Raw genomic sequence first — 20,346 nt, 5'->3', positions numbered from 1 at the left:
GTGACTTTTTTTTTAACGCACCAATCTCTAAAAGTCTGAGGATCTTCCCTGGGTGATTGTTCACTTCAGAGTTCTCTTCCCTACTACTGCCCATTATCTGACCTGATTTCTAAGCTTCATTTATTTCTCATCTTACTGATTATGGATCTTAAGGAGGGCAAAAGCCAACCTTGGACAGTGCATGGAAAGTGAGCTTTCAACTTCACTTAGATAAAGTTTCTAATGAAGCAGAGGGCTAGATTTCTGGCTTTGGAAGGAGAATCTACCTAAAGGCTTCCATTGTGACCACAGAGGATCTTGGAAATGGCACCTTGGTTTCAAGTCACTTTTGGGTGAAGTCTGTAGCAGGGATGTAACAACTACACCATGTGACATCAGCACATGGACATTTTGTTTCCTGGAGAGCCCTGGCATTCACTGTGATGTCACCAGTGTTGTGGCAACAGCAACATTCTTGGGACATTCGTTCAGTGTCTCGTGTTTCACCTACAGACATGCTGACTAGACTGAACAGGATTCTTGGGAGACAGGATGGTGAGCACAGAGAGATCAGAGGAAGGCAGAAGGATGATGGCCTTCAGTCTCCATGTCACACATCAAGAAATAAATGGTTCTGGGGAAAGTGCAGTGAGTCCTGGGCAAGGGATGGGGAGCTTCCTGAAGGAGGCAGGCTTCAGCTGATCCTTTCAGGAGTGGGGCTAAGGAGGGGAGAATTTCTGAGAAGCAATGGGCCTATCCTGGTCCTCTGAGTTCTTCAAGAGCAGACCCAGAGTTAAGGATTTCTGACAGTTAGTTTGGCAGAGAGCCAGGGATGGTCAAGGCTGCAGCTGCTCTGTTGAGGGCCCTCTGCTTTCACTCTGAGTGGGAAGGAAGGACAGAGGGACTAAAGAGGTTTCATTTCCAGCCCTGCACTTCACCCACACTGGATTTCTTTTGGTGTGTGTCATCAATAACAGGGAGAGTAAAGTCCCCTGGCCAAAGCTTGAGGTTCTCACATTTTAAATAACAACCACTAGCAGGGCAGGAGCCACCAAGTATTGCTGCATGTCAGTGAACCCTAAGGTTTCAGAGTTCCTGCCTCTCACTAGCCAGTCCTCTTTCCTCTACCTTGAGTGCAGGACTGGGACATCACTCTTCCTGTATTTGTTCTTGGTGACTGAGGGCTCACCTGGGGATGCCCAGTCCTTAGGTATTTTCAGTCGTACCTATCAGTAGTTGATAACACCTTTGCTAACAAAATGGCTGGAATGTTTTCTGCTGAACCTTATGGGAAAATTTTCATCATTACCTATGTGACTTATCATTGTTCTGATAGGACATACACAATCTCCCCCCACCCCCATACATTTTAACAGCCCCGTGGATCTTCTGATGTTCTTGTTCACCTCATGGAACTTGTCTTCCTTCTTCATTATCTTGAGCTAATTTCATAGCGTCCTTTATTTCTCATCTTCTTGGTAAGCAATCTTAAGGGAAGAGCCATTCCTGGGCAGTCTTTGGCATGTGAGTCTTGCTCTCCACACATGATCAACTAGTGAATTAGAATGAATTAGATTCTAATGAATCAGAGTGATCTCTGGATTGGAAGGAGGAGGTGCTGAAGACCTTTCCCTGTGTCTCAGGGAAGGCTCCTGGAAAGGGTAGCTTGGCTTTTGGTGAATTGGGGGAGAGCTTTTTATCAGATGATGGCCTTTGGCAGTGACCCTAACAGTCCCTTCTCTGGAAATTCTATTGTATCCTGGAAAGCCCTTGGCATCTTCTGTGAAATCACCAGTGTTGTGGCAATGCCAACTGCCCTTGTGGCATCCATTAAGTGCTTATAGGGTTCACAAACCAACATGTTGGCAAGACTGAGCACATTGATTGGCAGAGAACACCCTGGTTTTCTAAGGAGGTGGTCAGGCTAGAACTGGACCTTCTAGTAATGGGGTTCGGAAGCTGTGATCATCTGAAGCAATGGGCTTTTGCTGCTTCTCTGGGTTCCTAAAGAGCAGATCCAAAGTGAAGTATTTCTGATGATTAGTTTGGCAGAGAGCCAGGAATGATCAAGGCTACAGCTGCTGTGCAGGAACCTCCTTAAGTTCATTCTGAGTGGCAAAGAATGCCAAAAGGAAGCAAAGAATCTTTAATGACGTATCAGGGTAGGATGTTGCTGCGCTTCATTCTCAGTGGATTTCTGTAGGTTTCATGGATATCTGATGTAAATACCAGGGAGGGAAACTTTCCATCCATGTACCCAGGTCTGAGACATTCAGTTGTTTTTTGTCGTGAACACTGGTTATTAGAACTGGGAGGTGAAAAGCACTAGGGACCGCAGGACTTCCTTGCATCACATCAGATATGAGCTGACAATTCCAAACCAACATGGCTGTACTTGCTCATGCCTTACAGGGCCAGTGGGGCTGCAGTAGGGGCTGAGGCATATATCTAGCCATGGGGATGGGAGACAGATGCATGGCATATGGTCCCCAGCTTAATAAGACTTAGTTCTTCACCAAGTCTAATCAGTGGCCACTTGGGCAGATGAGAGATTGATATAGCAAAGATAATTGCCAGAATTCTTTCTTAAGCACATCAGTGTTGTTCTTTTCAAATAGCTGCTACATAGCGTCATCTTGCCCACCTAGCAAGAATTATGTTTTTACTGATAAGAGCACAGAGGACTTTTATGGCAGACCAGGACTTGGTGGTTGTGACCCTACTCTACCCACCTGAGCAGCCTGTTAGAGGAAATGTCCTTTGTTATGTGACTAGAGCCAAAAGGCTGGTCAATTCTAGTGAATAAACATTTACATCCTAGCATCTTCAGTCTTACCTCTAACCTGCCTGGTTAGCCTCACTTCCCTGGGGAGTATTTCTGGAGGCAGTGCTGGCTTAGCTAAATTCTACTTTGTGTGATTCAGTGTCTCATGAAAAAAAATCCATTAGCAAACCCTTTATAACACTAATTCTATTTGAATTACTTAATCATTATAGACAGTACTTTATCAAAATAATTTTCCAAGTAAAATAACATTTTATTCAACCATATTTGATGTTTTAACTAGAGTTGAATTTGTTACTCCTTACTCTTTAGAACAAAGAAAACAAAAACTCAAGGAATATCTGTTAATACAAAAAAAATAAATGTTTCAACACAAACAAGAAAACCAGATATCCAGGAAAGGTCAAGTTTAATTCAGTTCTCAGAATACATTAGAGTTGTCCACTAAGAACATAACATGTGCCACATTTGTAATTTTTACTTTCCTCCTAACCATTTTCATGTTAAACAAAATGAATTATAACAGCAATACAGTTACGATTCCAGATATTATTACTTTAATGTGATATTTAAAAGCACTAAGAGGCCTGGACATGTTCCAGGAGGAGAATGTCGCCACTGAAGCACCACAAAAGAAAAGGCACTATGGCACTTAACCTTCTCTTTTGGTATCGAGTCTTCAAAAAATCTGGTGTGTGTTAGCACTTTCAGCACACCTTGATTAGTACCTGAGGCTACTTTATGTGGATGATGCACTAGATCATCATTTTCTATATCTGTTCAAACTCTTCAAGGGCAACAATTACAATTCCTTTAAATATTTATTTTCTGTGTATATTCACTTGCTTACCCACTTGTGCAGGTGCATGCAAGATCTGGTACACATATGCAGACCACAGTAACCTTTAGGCATGTGTACTCTGTGAATGAAACTGAGGTAGTCAGGCTTGGTGACAAGCAGCTGCATCTGCTGAGCCATCTTGCAGGTCCAAGAGAAAACAGTTTTAGAGAAAAGTGTATTGTATATGTACCGAGATACTGACTTAGGAGCTATACTGAAGTCAGTGTTTGGTTTTGAAAATCCGCATTCTAAACAAACTGGCCTCAAACTTGAATTCCTTCTGTCTCAAAGTACAGATCATAGATTGATACCACTGCAGCTGTGATGGGTAATTTCATGTGTCTTTTGGGCTACAATGCCCAGTTGTTTGGTCAAACAGTAGCCTAGATGTTGCAGTAAAAGAATCTTTTAAGGACAGGTTTGGTGGCACATGTCTTTAATCCCAAGACTCAAAGGCAGAGGGCTGTCTCAACTCTGAGTAGGGGTGCCAGTCTGGTCTCCAGAGTGAGCTCTAGGACAGCCAGGGCTACACAGAAACTCTGTCTCAAAAAAACAAAAACTAACAAAATACAAGAAGAAAGTCTTTTAGGTGTGACTAATATTTGAATCTGTGACTTGGAGAACAGCAGGTGGCCCTCTGCCTAGGTGGACTTTATCCAATAGAAAAGCAGAGTTGGAGGGTGATAATCTTCTTCTGCAGTTGTTAGGAGTTTCATTAGCTCTAAAATACCAGATTTTGTCAGTTCTACCAGATAACATGGTCCCCACATTTTAGCATACTCTGTAGCAGGAATCTTAAAAGTTCTTGTTAATAAAATCAAACCTGAGCCAGGTATTGGGTTGATCAGAGAGACAGAACAAGCCACAGCTAACCTCACCTGGCCAACTTCTCAACTGGTCTTGTTTCCTCAGACTGGAAGCTTCTGTGTCCTCATCCCAATGGCTCTCAGTTGGACTGCTGCTCGAAAGCCTGAATGCTTAACCAGCCAAAATGCTTCTAGTTTCTGGTCCTCACGCCTTATATACCTTTCTGCTTTCTACCACCACTCCCTGGGATTAAAGGCTCGCTTTCTGGGATTAAAGGCATGATGAGTCACCATGCTTGTCTGTATCCTTGAACACATGGATTTCTGCCTCTGGAATGCTAGGATTAAAGGCGTGTGCTACCACTGCCTATCCTTTATATTTAATATTGTGGCTGCTCTGTCTCTGACCCCAGATAAGTTTATTAGCATGCACAATAATTGGGGGAATACAATACCACATTTCCTCTCTTTTTGTCTAAAATTTAAAAAAGCTTATATAATACAAGAAAAATTGTATCTAGTAAATATATTCAATATACACAGTCAAGATTACATTAACGATGTCTAGTCCATCAACAATACTCTCTGAATTTGTGGATCTGTCTTAGAATTACTGGAATGTCTAATTGACAATATTTAATTTCTTATCTTGATATTGCATGTATTTGGTATCATTTGCTAAGGGATCATCAGATACTGTACAGGTCTATAGCTAAAAAAATTGAGCTAAGAGTTTAAAAGAATCTTGTCTACTCCATTAACTACACAAATCTTATTTCACTTCTTGACTCAAATTAAAATTTTAAAATGTGGGACCTTGACTGTAGCTCAGTGGTAGAGCATTTGCTTAGTTTGTACAAAAAGCTCCCTCTCCTTTCCTAAAATAAATCTCCTTCAAACAGAACTAATTAATTTTTTAATTAATAGAGATCAGGAAGTGATGACATCTAAAGATCAGGTTCAAGAAGGGAAGAGAGTTCTGAAACTCAAAACAGAAATGGTAAGGTATGTGTTTAGCACTCGGACCTTTTCTGCATTCGTTATGAAGAAATGAATTCTGAAACACTGAATCCTCTTAACTCTTATAGGCTGATGAAGAACATATTGGAAACACAATTGAAAAAACTTCATTCCATCAAAAGCTGGTGATGTAACCAATTCAGAAATACACAACTTGAAGGATAATATTCAAGCTGTGCAATTATAATCAACTAGAGATGATTTCCAAGGACAGACTATGACATCAGACCAGGCATGTCACCTTAAAGACAGTAAAAAGATGCAATCAACTGCAGAAAAGCGCCAACAGGATGCTAATATGCCTGAAAAAGGAGTGCTTGGCTGTTATCATGGCCAGGCTGTTCAGTCTAAGATTAATTCATTTAGAAAGCTTCCAAATGTCAACAGTGAGAGTCTTGCAACAAGCAAGAAACTTCCCGCTACTGTGTCTAAAGCTGAAAAGTCTCAGTCTGTGTCAGTAAATGCCATCAGCATAAGAGCCTCAAGTGGGACTGCTCCACCAAGTTTGTCAACACGAAATCTGCGAGCACTCTGTCGAAGAACACACTTGTGGGACATCCTGTTAGAAGCCTCCACAGTAATACCCAGGGCACTGCAAAAGAGGGCCTTGGCAGGACCCTTGCCAATGTTACAATCAGAAAATGGCCTCTTAAAAAAAGAATCACTATCTGGTGTCAACACCCATCCTCAGAACAGAAAGATAGAAGGCACCATCAAGAAGTGTGACATCTGAAGGTGCAGCCATACTAATTTGTCTAATACCAGAGGATAGAGAAGTAAAAAAATATTGACCAGCGCAGATACACAGCAGTAGGAGCAACTATTCATAGATCAGTTCAGCCCAGAGAAACCACAGAAGAGAGAAAGTAAGTAGATGAAATTCACTTTGTCTTCTTACTTTTCAATTACAATTTACCAATTGTAACAGCATTTTCAAGAGGAACATAGGCATTTCTCTTTGGAGCTTTATATGACATGAGCTCCCCAAGAGTAAGGTATTATCCTCCTCTGAGTTCACAGCTACCAAGGGGTGTCTTTTTCTGAGGAGGCCTAGATCCAAGGGTGATGCTTTATGATATCATTAGTATCAAAACAGAAATTTTAAATTTTGAGATAGTATTTATACCTTAAAAGTTTTAAAGAGTCAAAATAAATTTGAGGGGTATATGATTTGTGACAATAAATCCCTAGATTTTGTCCCTAGATTTTGGTTTTCTTCTGTCCCATACCAGACATCTGGCTCTTCTGATATGAGACAGAGACTCTGAATTTTTTTTAACAACATGCTTGGGTTTAGAGAAGGAGAATGCCACACTCCACTTACAAAGCCAGCTTTAGTTTTTAATTGAGTTGGGACTGCATAAAGACCACCTGTTTAACATGACTGCAGAAACCTGCAAAAACAAACATTTTGAAAGGTTTATAAAACTTTACCCTTTTGAAAGTACATTATACCGTTAGGCCAGATTATTCTTTTTCTTGGTAATTTTGTTGATAGCTCTACCCTCTTTTTTAGATGCTTATTTGTCCAAATGTCTTTGAATTCCTTGTAGCAGGAATCTTAAAAGTTCTTATTAATAAAATCAAACCTGAGCCAGGTATTGGTGTGAACACTGGAAAATTAGAGAGACAGAACAAGCCACAGCTAACCTCACCTGGCCAACTTCTCAGCTGGTCTTGTTTCCTCAGACTGGAAGCTTCTGTGTCCTCATCCCAATGGCTCTCAGCTGAACTGCTGCTTGAAAGCCAAAAGCTTAACCAGCCAAAAGCTTAACCAGCCAAATGCTTAACCAGCCAAATGCTTCTAGTTCCTGGTCCTCATGCCTTATATATCTTTCTGCCTTCTACTATCACTCCCTGGGATTAAAGGCTTGATTTCTGAGATTAAAGGTGTGAGTCAACATGCTTGGCTGTATCCTTGAACACATGGATTTCTGCCTCTGGAATGCTAGGATTAAAGGTGTGTGCTACCACTGCCTATCCTAAGTATTTAGTGGCTTTTCTGTTCTCTGACCCCAGATAAGTTTATTAGGGTACACAATATTGTGGGGAACACAATACCACCACAATTACTCAAAATGGATGTTTTTATTTTCCTAGAAAGACAAAAACAGAACCCTGCTCTGACCTTAATTAGGTGAGTTTTTCTTTTTGACAGATTGAATCGCCACATCAGTTGATGAACAATCACCTCTCCTCATCAAGAGGTCTCTCCTGTTCAAATCAAATCTTTATTAATTTTGATGGTATCCACAGCTTTTTTCTCCTTCAGAAACAAAAGCAAAACCCCTTCCTCAATGTACACAATGTTCCCAAATGACACATTTCCTGGTTTCCATTCAGAGCTCAATATATCTTTAAAGTATACAGGATGATTGAATTCAGTAGTTTTTCTACTGTCCAATGTCTTTCCTCAGCTGTTGTTCCTTGCTCATTAGCATTTAGAAAATTTAAAGTTAGTAAAGCATTATGTAATTTATCTCTGGGGGTCTTTATTACCCCTTTCTGTTCATTAAGCATTTCTTTTAAAGTGTGATTAGATCTTTTTGTAACTGCTTGTACTGTTGGATTGTGTGGTACACCTATAATGTGCTTTATATTGTAATATGCAAAAACGGTTTTATTTTACTAGAGGCATATCCTGAAGCATTGTCAGTCTTAATTTGCACAGGTATTTCCATGATGGCCATAACTTCTAATAGATGTATAATTATAAAATCAGCTTTTCAGAACCCATAGCAGTAGCCTGTTGAAATCCTGAATATGTATCTATGGTATGGTGTACATATTTTAATTTTCCAATGCTGCAAAATGAAACACATCCATTTGTGAAATTTCATTTCTTTGAGTAACCTTTGGGTTACTTCTTGAAGGTACTAGAGTTTGGTTATACAAGGAACAAGTAGGATAGTTTCTTACAATTTCCTTGGCTTGTTGCCAAGTAATAGAAAAATCTTTTTTCAAACCCTTGCTATTGACATAGTGTTTTTTAATGAAATTTTGAGGCTTCTAGCAAATTTCCTACCAATAGTTGACCAATTTCCTCATTACATTGTGCTATAGGGCTTAGTAGACCTGTATGGGATCTAATATGTGTTTTATATATAAGGGATAGTTTTTATTTCTGATTTTTTTTGTAAATGAACAAAGTCAATTCTTTATCACCTAGAAAAAATTCAGCAGTTTCAATATGTAATACAACTCTTTCTGCATATTGAGAGTCAGTAACTATATTAAGAGGTTCTAAGAAATCGAAAAATATCATGAGAATAGCATATAATTCTGACTTTTGAACAATGATAAGGGATTTGAGCCACTTTATTAAAATGTCCTGATTTATAACCTACCTTTTTTTTTTTAAATTTTTATTTTGCAATACAATTCAGTTCTACATATCAGCCACAGATTCCCTTGTTCTCCCCCCTCCCGCCCCCCTCACCTTCCCCCCAGCCCGCCCCCCATTCCAATCTCCTCCAGGGCAAAGCCTTCCCCACAGACTGAGATCAACCTGGTGGACTCAGTCCAGGTAGGTCCAGTCCCCTCCTCCCATGCCGAGCCAAGGGACCCTGCATAGGCCCCAGGTTTCAAACAGCCAACTCATGCAATGAGCACAGGACCCGGTCCCACTGCCTGGATGCCTCCCAAACAGATCAGGCCAATCAACTGTCTCACCCACTCAGAGGGCCTGATCCAGTTGGTGACCCCTCAGCCATTGGTTCATATTTCATGTGTTTCCGTTTGTTTGGCTATTTGTCTCTGTGCTTTATCCGACCTTGATCTCAACAATTCTCTCTCATATAAACCCTCCTCATTCTCGCTAATTGGACTCCCAGAGATCCACCTGGGGCCTAGTCATGGATCTCTGCATCCAGATCCATCAGTAGTTGGATGAGGTTTCTAGCACGACAATTAGGGTGTTTGGCCATCCCATCACCAGAGTAGGTCAGTTCGGACTGTCTCTCGACCATTGCCAGCAGTCTGTATAACCTACCTTTTGTGATTTGTTTGCATGACTATAAAATGTAGGGGCTCCAGGAATTGGTGTTCCCCATACAATGTGAGGAAGGATCTAGTTAGTACTCTTTATAAAGTGCATTTTCTTTCTTTTGGAATATTTGTTGTTAATCTCTTCCAAAAGATTACTGCAAGCTCTTTGCCAATGTTCATTTTATGTTCATAAAGAGGAAATTTCACCATTATTAAAAGGTACTACAATTTCTCCTGGGTCTATTCCTGCTAATTGATGAAGTCTCAATTTTCCTTTTAGAAACAATTCAAAAACCTTTTCTTCATATGTCTTGAATTCTTAACTCTGTGTATTAAATATGTCCATTCTAAGATATTACCTTCTCTCTGCATTAAAATCCTTGTAGGGGAATGCATAGAAGGTAAAATAACCAGAATGCAAGCAAGTTCTGGATCCAAACAATCCACATGTGCATTCTGTAATTTCTTTCATACCAAAGCCAGTTCTCTCTCAGCTTCATCTGAGACTATTTAAGTCCTTGTCATCTTATAAAGTTTAAAATAAATTACTCAGTTCTTGAGTTGTTAATTCAATTGTGGGCCATAGCCAGTTAATGTCTCCTAGCAATTTCTGAAATTCATTACTAGTCCACAATTGATCTCTCCTGATTTGTACCTTTTGGGGTTGAATTCTTTGTAAATCTATTTTATATCCTAGGTAATGAATGGAATCTCTTTGTATTTTTTCAGGATCAATTTGTAATCCTCAAAAAAGGAAAAATTTTCTTTACTTCTTCAAACATTCTTTCTAAAGTATCTATGTTTGAATCAGCAAATATGATATCTTCCATATAATGGTAAATTATAGATTAAAGGAATTGTACACAAATCATTTCCAATGACTGTTAAACAAAATATCAGCACAGGGTGGGACTGTTTAATGTCCTTTGTAGGAGAACTTTCCATTGATATCTCTTAACAGGCTGAGAATTATTTTAAGTAGACACTGTGAAGTAAAATTTTTCTCTGTTCTTTTTCTTGTAAAGGTATAATGAAGAAACTGTCTTTTAAATCAATAACCATAATAGACCATCCTTTAGGCAATAGAGAAGGCAGGAAAATTCCAGGCTGTAAAGAGTCCATTGGCTGAATTACTTTATTTATGGCTCTTAAATCTGTTACTAATCTCCATTTTCCAGATTTCTTTTTCATAACAAATACAGAAGAATTTTAAGAAATGTTTGATTCCTCAATATATCAAGCTTTTAGATGCTTCTGTACCAGCTGTTCTAAGGCCTGTAATTTTTCTGATGTCAAAGGCATTGTTCCACCCGGATAGGTTTGTCAGTTAACCATTTTAAAAGCTATTGGTACCTCTGAAAGATCAACAGCTGTTGTGCCCTGTTTTTGTACAATCTGAATCGTCAGTAATTGTTACTTATAATGCCTTTTAATATTTTTCCCAAAAATATATGTTAATTTATGGGTTAATTCTGAAGTTGGAGGAATGTTAGTCTGGGTATTCCATTGCAGTAACAAATCACATCCCTGTAAATTCCTTGCCATATTAGCCACATATGGCTTCAATTCTCCTCTCTGTCCTTCTGGACCTATACATTCAACCCATTTCCTGTTTTGAGATAAAGTTCCAATCCCTAAAAATCGAACATTCACCTCCTGAAGAGGCCAATTTGGTCCAAGATTCTTGTGCAATTATCATTACATCTGCCTCTGTGTCTACAAAACCTTCAATTACATTGTCATTTACTCATATTTTTAGCTTTGGTCTTTGATCATTTATAGAAGTTTGTCAAAGTATTTGCTTTATGGTTTCTCCTGAAATTTTTGTTTTATTTTCTAAAGATGGTCTATCATCCAGAGCAGTATGAATTTTCACAATAGGCATTAGATCTTTTAATTGCCCTTGGGAAGAGTTTCCCCCATGGTGACAGGAAATGATTGAACCAAATTGGACATGGTGGCCTGCCAGGGGCCCCCCAAAGTGTTTCCCAATGGTAAAGGGTTGCCTTGCCTCTCTCTTTTTGACCAGCATTCATTGGTCCAATGAATGATGCAGCCTTTGCTGCATCTTCTGCATACTCCAGAAGGTTGGGGCCTTCTGTGTGAGTTATTATCTCTAGATGCTGTGGGATGATCTGTATGTCAAATGTGTTGCTGATTGGTCAATAAATCACTGATTGGCCAGTGGCCAGGCAGGAAGTATAGGCGGGACTAACAGAGAGGAGAATTGAGAGAACAGAGATTTGTCCTGACTGTGAACCAGGCAGGAAAACTCTAGCTACATCTAGAAGAAACATTATTTCTAGGAATGCCCTGTCTACTAAAATTTCTTTTTAAATCAACTTGTTTGCCACAATTAAAACATTTGACATTTTGATTTTTCCTTAAGTCATTGGAAATCACCTCTCCTATCCAAGTATTATCATGGTTATGAGACTCAGTATTGACTGTGTGTTGGATCCATTGCTCTATGAGTGCAGATCTTGCCTTTAAAGGCCAAATTAACCTTCTGCATTGTGAATTAGCATCTTCAAATGCCAAAGATGCAATTAATATTTGTCTGACTTTTGGATCTGATATCACTCTATTCACAGCTGAAGTCGACCTTTGCAAAAATTTAGTGAAGGCTTATTTTGGGCCTTATATAACTTTAGTAAATGGCTCAATCCTCTTTCCTAATTCTTGAATCTTGTTCCAGGCATTTAAGGCTGCTGTATCATAGGGACAAGGTGTGATCATCAAATGTAGTGTGACTATCAATATCAGCATAATAGCTCTCATCAAGGATTTGATCTTGAGAAATCTGATAACCTCTAACCCTATCTTGATGTTTGAGGGCCTTAGCTTCCTTTCTCAACCAACTGTTCCACTCTAACTAAGAACCATATTCCAATACTGCTGACTTTAAATCTTTCCCGTCTTTTGGAATAGTTTTGTTCCGAGTGGACCTTGTATTCAACATCTGCCTCATGTAAGATGAATGCATGCCATAGGAAACTATTGCTTCCTTAAATCTCTTTAAATATAACATTTCTATAGGATCCCATTTAACTTCTGTATGGACCTGGGGATACCTGTCATCTGGTGGTCTTTCTTGAATGGTAACTTGATAAATCAAGATTGTTTTTTTAATAACCTTGGACCACTCCTCTTGAATTCTGTAAGATTATGGTCAGGTTGGTTCTCCTCTGAATTCTTCTGTCTGTATCTGAATGCTTTTATTATCTGTTTTAATATATTTTTCTAAGGCTAGTAATTTATCAGTAGTGGCCTTTTCTAAGGCTTGTATATTTTGAATAGTAAACTTTTCTAAGTTTTGATAGTATCAGTCACCTTTTCAATCTCTTCATCAGTAAGTATTTCTAAAGCTTTTTATCTTGTCAGTCAAGATTGTATTATTCTCCTTAGTTACCATTTGTAAGGCTTGCACATTATCAGTAGTAGCCCTTCCCAAGGCTTTTGACTAGTAAGTTTTTCTAAGGTTTGCATATTATCAGTCACCTTTTTGTTCTCTTCATCATAAATATTTCTAAAGCCTTCATCTTGTTAGTCAAAACTATATTATTCTCCTTAGTAACTATTTGTAAGGCTTGCATATCATCAGTAGTAGCATTTTCTAAGGCCTGTGTCTTTTCAGTATATTTCTCATATTTGGCACAGTTATTAAACCATTTTTAAGGATTAATATGAATTGCCAGACTGATAACAATTATGATCAAAATTTTATCAATCCCAGCTAAGTTGTTTATCTCCTCAGTTAGTTTTCTACCATTCCATCCATAGTAGCAGTCCTAATTCCCTGTATTGTGGTATTCCCAATCATTGACCTGGGAAAGGTTTTAAGATTGTCCTTTCCCCTTATTTTTTTACTTTATTATTTATTTAATAGTCTGGTTTATAGTTTAAAAGTTTTTTTATATGTTATTTTATTTTTTATAATTTTTTTATTTTAAAATATTTTTCTTTCCTTTTCTGTTCTCCCTCCCTCCTCTTCTCCTGCTCTTCCCTACCTCCCCCTCTCCCACCTCCATCCCCTCCTCATAGAGGGTAAGGCTTCCCTTGGGTAGTCAACACAGGCTGGCATACCAAGTTGGGGGCCAGTCCTAGCCCCTTCCCCCTGCATCAAGGCTAAGTAAGGCATCGCACCACAGGGAATGGGCTCTAAAAAGCCAGTTCTTGTAGCAGAGATAAGTCCTGGTCCCATTGCCAGGGGACCCACAAACACATCAAGCCATACAACTTTCACCCAAATTCAGAGGGCCCAGTTCAGTCCCATGCAGGCTCCCCAGCTGTCAGTCCAGAGTCCAGGAGCTCCCACTAGTTTGGGTCAGCTATCTCTGTGGTTTTCCCCATCATGATCCTGACCTCCCCTTGCTCCTGTAATCCCTCCTCCCTCTCTTTAACTGAACTCCAGAATCTTGGCCAGTGCTAGGCTGTGGGTCTCTGCATCTGCTTCTATCAGTCCCTGGATGTGAGTTCTATGATAATAATTAGGGTAGACACCACTCTCAGTGCAGGGGAAGGCTAGTTCAAGCACCAGCTCCACCATTGCTATCAGTTTTAGCTGGGGACAATCTTGTGAGTTTCTGGGGGTTTTCCTATCTGCAGATTTCTCCCCATCCCCTTAATGGTACTTTCTGTCAAGATATCTCTTTCATTGCTCTCCCTCCCTGTCCCTCACCCAACTCGACCATCTCAAGCCCTCATGTTCCCACCTCCCATCCCCTCCTCTCTATTCCCTAATCCCAGTTTACCCAGAGAGCTTAACCCTTTCCCCTCCCTGAGGCAATCCATGTGTGTTTCTCTTAGTGTCCTCCTCTTTACCTAGCTTCTCTGGGGTTGTGGATTGTAGCCTGATTATCCTCTGCTTTGCATCTAATATTCACTTATGAGTGAATACGTACCATATTTGTCTTTCTGGGTCTGGGTTACCTCACTCAGGATGATTTTTTCTAGTTCCATCCATTTGCCAACAAATTTCATGATGACATTTTTTTACCGCTGCATAACACTCCATTGTATAAATGTACCACATTTTCCTTATCCATTCTTTAGTTGAAGGGCATCTAGGTTGTTTCCAGGTTCTGACTATTACAAATAGTGTTGCTATGAACAGTTAAGCAAATGTCTTTGTGGTGTCGTTGAGCATCTTTTGAGTATATGCCCAATAGTGGTATTGCTGGGTCTTGAGGTAGGTTGATTCCAAATTTTCTGAGATACTGCCATACTGATTTCCAGAGTGGCTGTAAAAGATTGCATTCTGACGAGCAGTAGATGAGTGTTCCCCTTGCTCCACATCCTCTACAACATAAGCTGTCATTGGTGTTTTTGATCATACCCATTCTGACAGGTGTAAGATGGTATCTCAGAGTCGTTTTGATTTGTATTTCCCTGATGGCTAGGGATGTTGAACATCTCCTTAAATGTCTTTTGGCCATCTAAGATTCTTCTGTTGAGAATTCTCTGTTTAGCTCTGTAGCCCATTTTTAATTAGACTATTTGATATTTTGATATCTAGTTTCTTGAGTTCTTTATATATTTTGGAGATCAGCTGTCTGTCAGATGTGGGATTGGTGAAGATCTTTTCCCATTCTGAAGGCTACCTCTTGTCTTACTGACAGTGTCCTTCACCTTACAGAAGCTTCTTCGTTTCAGGAGGTCCCATTTGTTAATTGTTGCTCTCAGTGTCGATGCTACTGGTGTTCTATTTAGGAAGTGTTCTCCTGTGGCAACGTGTTCAAGACTACTTCCTACTTTCTCTTCTATCAGGTTCAGTGTAACTACATTTATGTTGAGGTCTTTGATCCACTTTGACTTGAATTTTGTGTATGGTGACAGATATGGATCTATTTGCATTCTTCTACATGTAGATATCCAGATATGCCAACACCATTTGTTGAAGATGCTTTCTTTTTTCCATTGTATAATTTTGGCTTCTTTGTCAAAAATCAGGTGTTCATAGGTGTGTGGATTAATGTCAGGGTCTTCAATTCCATTCCATTGGTCCTCATGTCGGTTTTTATGCCAGTACCAAGCTGTTTTTATTACTGTAGCTCTATAGTAGAGTTTGAAGTCAGGGATGGTGATGCCTCCGGAAATTCCTTTATTGTATAGGATTGTTTTGGCTATCCTGTTTTTTGTTGGTTTTTTTTTTTCCATATGAAGTTGAGTATTGTTCTTTCCATATCTGTGAAGAACTATGTTGGGATTTTGAAGGGTATTGCATTGAATCTGTAGATTGCTTTTGTAAAATTGCCCTTTTTACTATGTTTTGTTTTTTGTTTTGTTTTGTTTTGGTTTTGGTTGTTTGTTTTGTTTTGAGACAGGGTTTCTCTGTGTAGCTTTGCGTCTTTCCTGGAACTCACTCTGTAGCTCAGGCTGGCCTCTAACTCACAGAGATCTGCCTGCCTCTGCCTCCTGAGTGCTGGGATTAAAGGCATGTGCCACCACCGCCTGGCCCCCTTTTTACTATGTTGATCCTACCTATCCAAGAACATGGGAGATTTTTTCCATTTTCTGATATCTTCTTCAATTTCTTTCTTCAAAGACTTAAAGTTCTTGTCATATAGGTCTTGTTTGTTTATTTGTTCATTTCTTATTTATTTGTTTGTTTATTTATTTGTTTGGTTTACCGTTTAAAAGTTTTAAAGTGGCTTACCATAGTTCCAATCATCAGAATTGTTGTAGATGCAGTGATGATGTTTGACCAGCAGGTGGAGCCGATGATCGGATGGCAGAGTCCTGAGAAGGTATTCAGATGTAGTGACGATATTTGACCAGCAGGTGGAGGAGGTGCAGCACCAAAGCAGCTCAGGGTCAGTAAGCTGAGCCGAGGCTCAAAGTCTGTCCCAGTGCTTGGGTGGAGCAGAGGCTGTATGGAGAGGCGGCATATGGGACCAGAACTTGTTTCAGTGCTTGTGTGTGGCAAGCAGAACTGTTTCAGAAGGATACCCGGTGGTTCTCAGTGCCCAGACCACAGAAAGATCAGAAAAGCAGAACAGCCAGCCACTAGTTGTTAACGAAATCCTCAGACTAAAGAGAGTGAGTTCCTGTTTCCTCACACTTTATATACTTTTCTCTGCCTTGCCTTATTACTTCCTGGGATTAAAGGCATGTGTGCTTCCCAAACAAAGGCATGAGATCTCAAGTGCTGGGATTAAAGGCATGTGCCACCACTACCTGTCTCTGTTTCCTATACTGGATCAATCTCATGTAGCCCAGTGTGGCCTTGAACTCACAGAGATCCAGATGGATCTCTGTCTCCTGAGTGATAGCATTAAAGGTGTGTGCCACCACTGCCTGACCTCTATGTCTAATCTAGTGGCTGACTCTGTCCTCTGACACTCAGGCAAGTTTATTAGGGTACACAATCTATCACCACAAGACTTGCCCGACTCTTTGGTTATTTGTCTTCACTCTGTACCAACTTCATAAGATATTGCATCTTTTTTAGCTGCACCCTTTTCTGAAGGACATGCAGTTTACTAATCCTGCTGGAGAACTAGTGAATTTGGATGAGAAAATGAAATTGAACGCAGAGTATGACATTCTCAACTACTGGAACTTTCCAGAAGGTCTTGGACTTAAGGTGAAAGTTGGAAAGTTTTCCCCATATGGTCCACTTTGTCAACAATTATCTTTATCTGAGGACATGATAGAATGGGCCACAGGAATTACAGAGGTGAGTTAGGTATAATTGTAACACTATGAACTACACATAATAAAACAAATCTTGCTCGGGATCCCCTAACCAAATGCTATCTGCAATGGACACCCTCTTGCAAAGAAAATAGTAATTTCTTCCAATGAAGTCTCACTTCAGAGCAGGCTCCATAGTCGAGAAACTCAGTGTTATTTTTGTAGAACTTTTATATTATACTTCTTTGTTTGGGCACTTTTTGTCTTATTGGTCTTTTGCTTTATGCGTGTGTGTTTCTTGGAGTTTTTTTGTTGTTGTTGTTTTGTTTTGTTTTCATTTTTGATTGCTTGTTTTTTAAGCAGAGAGAAAGAAAGGGCATGGTGTTGGATGCCAGATGTTGTTTGAATCTTAGATGGTCTTAAAATAAAAAAAATCAGAGCCAGATATCAGGGTGAAAGCTGAAAGATCAGAGAAGCAGAACAGCCAGCCACTAGTTCTTACCTTGATGAAATCCTCAGTCTAAAGAGAGTGATTTCCTGTTTCCTCATACCTTATATACCTTTCTCTACCCTGCCATATTACTTCCTGGAATTAAAGGCATATGTGCTTCCCAAGCAAAGGCATGAGATCTCAAGTGCTGGGATTAAAGGGGAGTTGGGAGAGACTTGAGAGGAATTTAAGGAAGAAAGATGCATGATCAAAATATTTTGTAAGAAAAAGGTTTTAATGTTTTTATATTATATTATTTTTTTTCTTTATTTTTATTTTGCCTGACAGTTTTTGTGATTTTTTTGGTATACTGAAATTTTAAGTTTTCTATATAAATTTTTAAAATATAATTGGTGTATTAAAATAATATAAATATATAAAATATTGTATGTTATTTTTGTGGACCCATATAAAATTTAGAATAGTCCTATTTCTGTAGAGAATGAAATAGGGATTTTAATTGGTATTGCTTTGAATCTGTAAATAGTTTTTGGTAGAATGGCCATTTCCACAATATTAATTATGCCACTCCTTGAGTATAAGATGTCCTAACATCTTTATGAGGGGGGAAAGTCAATTACAATAACAAATACAGTGAGTGACTTGACAGAAATATTGACGTTAACTTGCAGTAGAAGACACTTGTGTATTCTCCTTGTTTCCCTAACATGGTTCAGAGACAGCATCACTAGAGTACTGATTGAAGAAAATAAACTTCATGAGTTTTTAGAGCTAACGTTGTCCATAATTACTTAAAGAGTAAAAGGAGGACAGCATTGAGAAAATGAGAAAAGAGGGAGTAAAGTATGACTGAGAAGCGTAATGCATGGTTTAGGGACAGGAGTGATAGTAGAGAAATAGTTTGCAGTAGTTCACTAAGGCAGGGACAGGGGTGTTTTCTGCTCAAGCAATTGTCTCCAGTATGCCAGGGAGAATCTCAGCTCCAAGCTCCTCTGCTTCATTTCAGCTTCCATCTGATCACCCAGTTTTGCTCCAGGCATCAATCCACCCACTGCTTGCATCTCTGTACCCTGGGTTGGCATGTTTTTCTAGTGTCCATGTCCAACAACGCCTCATTGGCTGCGACTTTTGTCCTTGACCTGGTGTAAGCAAGATGGTGAAACAGTGCTAGCTTGGCTGTTCCTTTGGAAACAAAAATTCCATATAGGAAAAGTTCCATATAGGCTTGTTTATTTTTCCTTCAATTCTTTCTCTGCTCAAAGTAGACTCTGGTTTTTACTGTGACTCTTGTCTTTCACTGAATCTTGCAGAGGTAGCTTTTAATCCATCATCATACCTAGCAATCCCTTGAACCATGAATATGCTTTTTAAATTTTATACTTCTGATTTAAGGAAGAGAACTTTCTTATGTACTATATGTAACTAGAATTTTCATTTACAAATATGCATCTCAATGTTCACACATTTCATATCAAAATATGTACACCATCTGTTGTGGGTTTTCATTACTGAGGTATCTTTAGGTTGAGTTTGATGGCTTCTGAGACCCATTTAGCTGCTACTTTTGAGTCTGTGATAAGTCACTGTGGTGTGGTTTGTGGCAATAGAAGCCACTCAAGTCATGGCAGCCAGGTGGCAAAACTAGAGGAAGGATTAGTCCATTGTCCCAATACACCTTCCAATGGCAAGCTTCCAATCACTAACTTCCTCACCTTTTAAAAAGGTTTTGTTTCTATTTTTCATTATTTATATGCATGTGGGGGAAGGAACTATCTTACCTGCATGTTGAGTGCAGGTGCCTGTGGAGGCCAAAAGAGGCTGATGCATCTCCTGAAGCTGGAGTTACAGGCAGTTTTGAGCCATGTAATGTGGGTTCTGGGAACCAAATTCAGGACCTCTGCAAGAGAAGTCCATGCTATTAATGCTGAGCCATTTCTCGAACGCCAAGATCTCTTCACTTAAAGGCTTCACCTTGTCCCAGTAGCACCACAGGTGGAAAGTCATCACCACTAAGGGGGCATGTGATGTCCAAGCTATAGCAACATCCAATCAGTTGATTATTTATGGGTACAAAAACTATGTTCACGCCGGGTGGTAGTGGTGCACGCCTTTAATCCCAGCACTCCAGAGGCAGAGGCAAGAGGATCTCTGTGAGTTCGAAGCCAGCCTGGGCTACAGAGTGAGATCCAGGAAAGGCGCAAAGCTACACAGAGAAACTCTGTCTCAAAAAACCAGATAAACAAACAAACAAACAAACAAATAAATAAATAAATACAAGCTACATTCATTAATGATCCAGTTCTATGAACAAGGTGTTTACTATAGTAGTAAGCAAAATTCTGAATTACAACTTGCTCACATCTGATTTTCCTCAGACTCCCCCACAGTCTGTATGCAGTGAAAGTTGTATTCCTGGATTCAGAAAATCCCTCCCAGAAGGAAATGTGGCTTGTTGTTTTAACTGCACTCTATGCCCAGAGAATGAGATTTCCAATGAGACAGTGCATGTTTTGTGGAGAAATTCTCTACTTCTAATTAAACAGTCCTTTTTTATGAGGATTCTGGGCATCTGAACTCAGATTCTCACATTTACACTGCAAACACTTTACACACTGAACCATCTCCCTAGCCCAAGGTGTTTATTAATAAGAAAAATATTAAGCAAAGTGTAGTGATGCACATCTTCCACACTCAGGAGGGAGAGGCAGGCCGATCTCTGTGAGTTTACAACCAGCCTGTTCTACACAACAAGTATCAGGATAGCCAAGGCTACATAATAAGAACTGATTCAAAAGTAATTTTAATAGCAAATAAATTTCCTTTGCACGAGTGTTTTTTG

General features: G+C 39.5%; 1 long non-coding RNA gene across 1 annotated transcript; it reads left to right on the top strand.

Annotated features, from left to right (window-relative positions):
- Positions 1-443: 443 nt before the first annotated feature.
- Positions 444-20,003, top strand: LOC131898465 (uncharacterized). Its single transcript, XR_009375934.1, has 4 exons — positions 444-627; positions 5,339-5,416; positions 5,500-6,297; positions 19,883-20,003. It is a non-coding gene; the product is annotated as an uncharacterized LOC131898465 (long non-coding RNA).
- Positions 20,004-20,346: the final 343 nt, after the last annotated feature.

The sequence above is a fragment of the Peromyscus eremicus genome, chromosome 23 (assembly GCF_949786415.1).
Source record: "Peromyscus eremicus chromosome 23, PerEre_H2_v1, whole genome shotgun sequence".
Classification (NCBI taxonomy): Eukaryota; Metazoa; Chordata; class Mammalia; order Rodentia; family Cricetidae; genus Peromyscus; species Peromyscus eremicus.
This window is presented reverse-complemented; position numbering and strand designations above follow the sequence as displayed.